Here is a 6000-nt window from a genome sequence, read left to right on the forward strand (position 1 = left end):
TCGGCAATTAAAAAACAAAAGGAAGAACACAATACAGATGGATTTCAGAAACCCTGGACTGTGTGGAAAAAGCCAGGTGTAAAAGAGCACACACTGTATGATTCCATTCTATATTGTTTATTCTATAATTCTAACATTCTATAATGTTTATAAACTGCAAAGGTAACGGGAGGGGGTTGTGGGAGTCAATTAACTGTAAAGGAGAGTAAGAGAATTTGATGGGATGATACCTGAATTTGAGATGATGGTTTCATATGGTATACATTCGTCATAGCTGACTGAACTTTACACCTAAAACATGCATATTTTATTGCATGTACATCTCAAGGAGTCGATAAATGAAACCAAAAGTTAAGGAACATCTGCTCTGCAACATCACAATTCCACTTTAAGTATTTACCCAAGAGAATTAAAAGCACGTGTCCACAAAACACTTACAAAAGGATGTTTATGAATACCGTATTCATATACCAGAAACAGAAAACAATTCAAACATCTATCAGCAGAATGGATTAAGAAAAGGCATTAAAAAAAGGAACTACTGATACAATACTATGATGAATCTTGAAAAGATCACATCCAGTAAGTTTGAGTTTGTTGAAAAATAAAAAACAAAAAAGCACTGCCCCCAACAAATTATGCCTAAATATGGAAAAGTACATATTATATGATGAAGCTCAATGACAGGCTAATTAACTTTTGCTGGGAATCAGAAAGCATGTGTTTGAAATTGTGGGAATTTGGTGGGAAAAGTGTGGGTAGGAACTTTCTGGGAAGAAGTATTTTCCACGGTGTTTGGGATGGTGATTACATGAGTGAATGCAATCATTAAATCTCATTCAACATTTAAGATCTATGGTTTCAACTGAGTGTTATTTATTCCCAGTAAAAGAGTAAAATAAAATAAAGTCTTATTTTCACACGTATATAATAGGAGCAACACTGTACTGAAGTCAAGAGACCTAAGTTCATTTCTGGGATACCATGAGAAATCTTCATGGGAGGTCTTGCCAGTGTTTTGTCACCAAACTTCCCCAAATAAATGATCTGTAGAGAGTACTGTTAATTTTGAGGGTGGGGGGAGAGTCAGGGTAGAGAATGATTCCAGGAACAAGCTGTCCAGAACAAATTCTGTGGCCTGTTCTTTTCCCAAAAAACTTTTTAGGTAAATTTCCTTTCCGAATTTATCTCAATTTTTCTATCCAAGGTTACGAGCAACCAGCTAAGCTTATTGGTCATTTCTCAGATGAGAGCGAAGGCAATGCTTGAAATCTCTGACAGAAGCAACGTCACGTGGCGCTGACCAGTGACAAGGACACCAGCCACTGCAAAGGAGCTGGGCTTAACCCTGTGTTTTCTGGATTATGGAGGAAGGGGGTGCCAGGGAAGTACAGTGGAGGGTACTGTTAGGAATTATTTCAGTGTTTTAATAATTATTAAGGAATTATTTCAGTGTTTTACTCATTAGTAAGGAATTATTTCAGTGTTTTAATAATTAGCATGGTCCTGCCTACCAACTCAGCCTCAACAGGACTTGGAAGCACAAAATGCTGAACCCAGACCCCCCCTGCCACTGTGAGGGCCTCTGTTAGATGTCCATCGCTGCTTCAGATACAGGGGTCCAGCAGTCCACCACACAGAACAAAGACAGATGAAAATACCCACCCATGTGGAATTTACCTCCTGGCAGAGAAGAAAGATCATAAACAATAGAAAGAAGTAAAAGATATTTATAACCAATGTTAGATGGTGTTACAATTAGAAAAAGAAAGCAGACTAGGGAGGGAAAGAGAGGGGGAGAAATGGAATTTTCAGGAGGGGGGCCTGGGAAGGATACACGTTTGGATACACAGCTGAAGGAGGGCCCAGGCAGAAGGGGCAGGCAGTGTGGATGGCCTGGAGCAGAGCAAACCTGGTAAGTCGGAGTAGCTGCAGGGAACCACATGCTTGAGTGGAATAAGAAATGGCAAAAATAAGAGGAGGTTGGAGAGATCTGGCAATCCAAGCCTATCAAGCTCCATGAGTCATCTTGGGCACTTGGACTCTTACTCAGTGAGAAGAAAACCGTTGGAGGACTTCAAGCCAAGGAATGGCATGGGAGCTGAAAATGCCCTTAAGGAGGATGAGGGCTGAAGGAGGAGAACGAATCAGAAGGCTCTGTGGTCCTCCAGGTGAGAGGGAGATGGCAATGTAAGTGGCAAGAGAAGGACTAGAGTTTGGATATATGTTGACATACTGTGGGCAAGATTTCTTGATGGTTAGGATCTGGGATGTGAGAGAAAGAGAGTGGCCAAAGGTGACTCCAAGGTTTGACCTAAGCAACTGGATGAAGGGGTTACTAGTCACTGAGATGGGGAGACTGCAGGTGGAATAGATTTGGGGGTAAGACTGGCTCGGTGGGGGACATAGCTTGACAAATCTATTAGACATACACTGATGGCAAGTCAACGGGGTGCTCCTGGATCAAGTCAACGTCCTTGCTCCTGACGTTCAGCAAATACATTCAGGCTAAGGAAACAAACTTGGGAGATGTCAGTGAACATAGATGAAATTAAGCCCAGGAGACTAAGACTAAAAGAAGACAGGCCATCAGGGCACAAAAGTTTTATTTTCACCATAAAATGTCCCTGCAGAAAAGTATTCACCTCTCCCTAAAAGACAAATTTGTATCTCTCTCATAAAATACTGGAGAACTGTTGAGAATTCAACATAAGTTAAAATAAGTTGTTAACTTAGAATCATTTCTCTGTTTCTTTTTCTCGTTTCGTGTGTTTGCTTGGTTGTTTTGTAAATAACTTGATCGACTCTGAACCCACTTTGGGAACACTGAATTACTTATTTCTTTAACTTTCAATTTGTTAATAAAGAGGTAAGATCCTAATGGCATTATGCTATTGTCGATGTCACTGATCACCCCTATGTCCTTGCTAAAGCCAGTGTCAGTCATCTACCTTCACCTTCCCTTGAAGGTGTCTCAGTCACAGGTGAGAGACTTCTCCTTCATCTTCCTGTAGGACCCCCACTGGCTGTTCCTTCAGTTCCCTCACCTCTCCCCACCACTTCATGATTTAGTCCTTGGACCTCTTTTCTTCTCTAAGGGCACTCATCCCTCATGTGATGTCATCCAGTTTCTGTGGGTTCCCAACCTCCTCAGGCGCTTCCCAGGCATTATCTGAAACTGGCCCCCATATGTGGGGGGGCAGGGAGAGGCTGAAAAAAGAGGCAGGCCACCCCAGGTAGGTAGGTAGCAGTCTTAATGGGCAAGGGAACTTACTTGTGAGGTAACAGCAAGACAAATAGATCTCTGCATTTGCCTGCCAAATCTTAAATGTTGGTACAGAGGATTTAACTGGGTTCAGTAGTGTAGACCATCCAGATGGTCTCGACCTCACATTGCTCTCTCAAGTGTATGTCCTTAGAGCAGCCTCTGGGAATGGAGAAAGCAAGCAGGACGCACATTCCAAGGATAGGGGAGGAGGGGAGGAGCTTCTGACTTCCAGCTTGAGGGGCAACCAACAGTCACATCTTCTCGATGACCTCCCCCAAGAGTCCTGGCTCTAAACGTCACCTGTTCCACCAAAACCTGCTCTTCCAATCTCTCTCTCTCTCTTTTTTTAAGATTTTATTTATTTGACAGAGAGAGATCACAAGTGGGCAGAGAGGCAAGCAGAGAGAGAGAGAGGAGGAAGCAGGCTCCCCGCAGAGCAGAGAGCCCGATGTGGGACTCGATCCCAGGACCCTGAGATCATGAACTGAGCTGAAGGCAGAGGCTTAACCCACTGAGCCACTCAGGTGCCCCTCTTCCAATCTCTTTTAACAGCCTGGTTGATGGTAACTCCATCTTCACAGCTGCATAGATAGAAGTCCCTGGAGGAGTCCTTATGCTTCTTTTTCCCCAACACGTTCTCTCTAATCCATCAGCAAGTCCCACTGAATCTACTTTCCAGGCATATTCAGGGCCCAAGCACGTGCCCCCTTGCCCCCTTGTTATGGCCCTTACTGGTGGTCCAGGCTACCTCTATCTCTTCCCTGGATGATTGCAATGGCCTCCAAATTCATCTCTTTGGTCTCTTCCTTTCCTCTTATAATCTACTTTCAGAGCAGAAAACATTGTGACCCTGTCAATCACTCTTCTTCTCAAACTTTCCCTTTTATTCAATAAAGACCAAATTCTCTGTAATGAACAAAAAGCCCTCTGTGGTCTGCCATCCTTCACACCTCTCTGATTCAGGTTTTTCCATGCTCTCTACCCTACAGTCATTCCACCCCAGGCACACCTTTCTCCTCCCTCTCCCTTAAATATCCCACACTACCTCTAAGCATTTGCACCAGTGGTTCCTCTATCTTAGATTCCCCTCTATCAGGTATATGTCCAGCTCATTCCCTCACTTTCTCCTTAATGGGGTCTACCCCCTCCCCAACTCCCAGTCTCCATCCTCTGCTCTATTCTTTTCTGTGACTTATATTACCCTCAAACATACAAAATCCTTGGCTTATGCACCACATATATTTTTTTCTGTTTTGTTCCCCTGTGTATTCCATTATAGATCCTCAATAAATAGCTTATGAATGAACAAATGAAGAAACATTGTTAGGTAAGCATAAAGATTAATTTCCTCTCTCAATAGATTGTTAGTGAATTGAATCTTTTTGTTTATAAACAAATTATTTTTAAGGAATTAAAATTATTTTTAAGGAATTAAAATAAACAAAGTTATTTTAATTATTTAAGGATGTTTTCATTATGAAGGTGGAAGGAGAAATAGAAGGTGAATGGATCAGCTTTCTGTTTGGCTCAGAGGCCAGAGGCACAAAGCATCACTAACAGATTGAAGAAAGGGAAAATTAAAGTGAGAACATACATATATACAAAAGGACAGAGAAAAAAGAAAAGTCAAAAGGATTCATGCTTGAATTCTACCTCTGATTTGTTCAAAATATAATGACAGAGGAGAAAAAGTCATTCTAAGATCATTTACTTGGTCACCATGATTTATTTTAAAATGTCTTCATTTTATAAAGCTTAATGTTGATCACTTTTTGAAAGCCTTAATTTTTAATTTTATATTTTGAAAAAGAATTTCCTGATGTATTTAAAAATTGATAATTATGTCAGTAGCAATCTAACAGAGACTTGTTGGGTGTGACATGCTTACATTTCCCAGAAACAATGCCCCCACCCAAAAATAATCAAAATGAGGATAAGGCACTTTTGAATATTCCAACCCAGAATCTATAGGAGCCCTGCACAAAGAGAGAAAAAAGATGAAGGAATTCACAACTGAACACTTTGTCTTTACTTCTCTACTTATCATTCCTACAGAGCAGGAAAAACTCTAGGAAACTTGTCCCCCTTGAATGCTGGAGTCAAGAGACGGATTTTTTTTTTGTATTAATAGTTACCACTTAGATGGTGAATTGAAGCCTTTAGTGTATAGAAAGCCAGGCTTCCGGCAGAGAGTGGCTGATGTTTTCTGGCCAACCTAGGACTCGGGGTGAAGAGGACTTTAGAAAGAGCAGGTTGGTCCTGGGAGTGGGCTGAGAGTGTGAGGAGCAGGGAGAGAGACCAACAACCTCAGATCAATTCATGTCATCCCATTCCCTTTCCTCAAGGATAAGCTTCTGTCCTGGGATCCTCAGTGGGGCAAGTAGGGCCAAGAGTGTGGAGGCTCCTGTGTACAGGGGCTCACCCTCCAGTCCTTTTAGCACCTTGACCACAAGGCTTCTGGGAGGAACACAGAGGGAAGTCTTGATTGCAAGCTTACAGTGAGATCAAATGACACCTAACATCCACACTTAAGTCACACTGAAGGAAATTGTCAAAAACCGTCTTGGACAGGTTCTTCAGCTGTTGAAATTCCAAGTTATCCATCCACCCAGGGAATAAGTTATAAGGTCTTGTTTAAACTCTTACATTGTCGTGGACACGATCTTTATTCTGTTTTTCCATCACAGCACTGTCCCCTTGCACCTGGGGCTGAGCCACACACCAATCCAACA

The sequence above is a fragment of the Enhydra lutris genome, unplaced genomic scaffold, assembly GCF_002288905.1.
Source record: "Enhydra lutris kenyoni isolate GAN:26980312 unplaced genomic scaffold, ASM228890v2 scaffoldscaffold44, whole genome shotgun sequence".
Taxonomy (NCBI): Eukaryota; Metazoa; Chordata; class Mammalia; order Carnivora; family Mustelidae; genus Enhydra; species Enhydra lutris.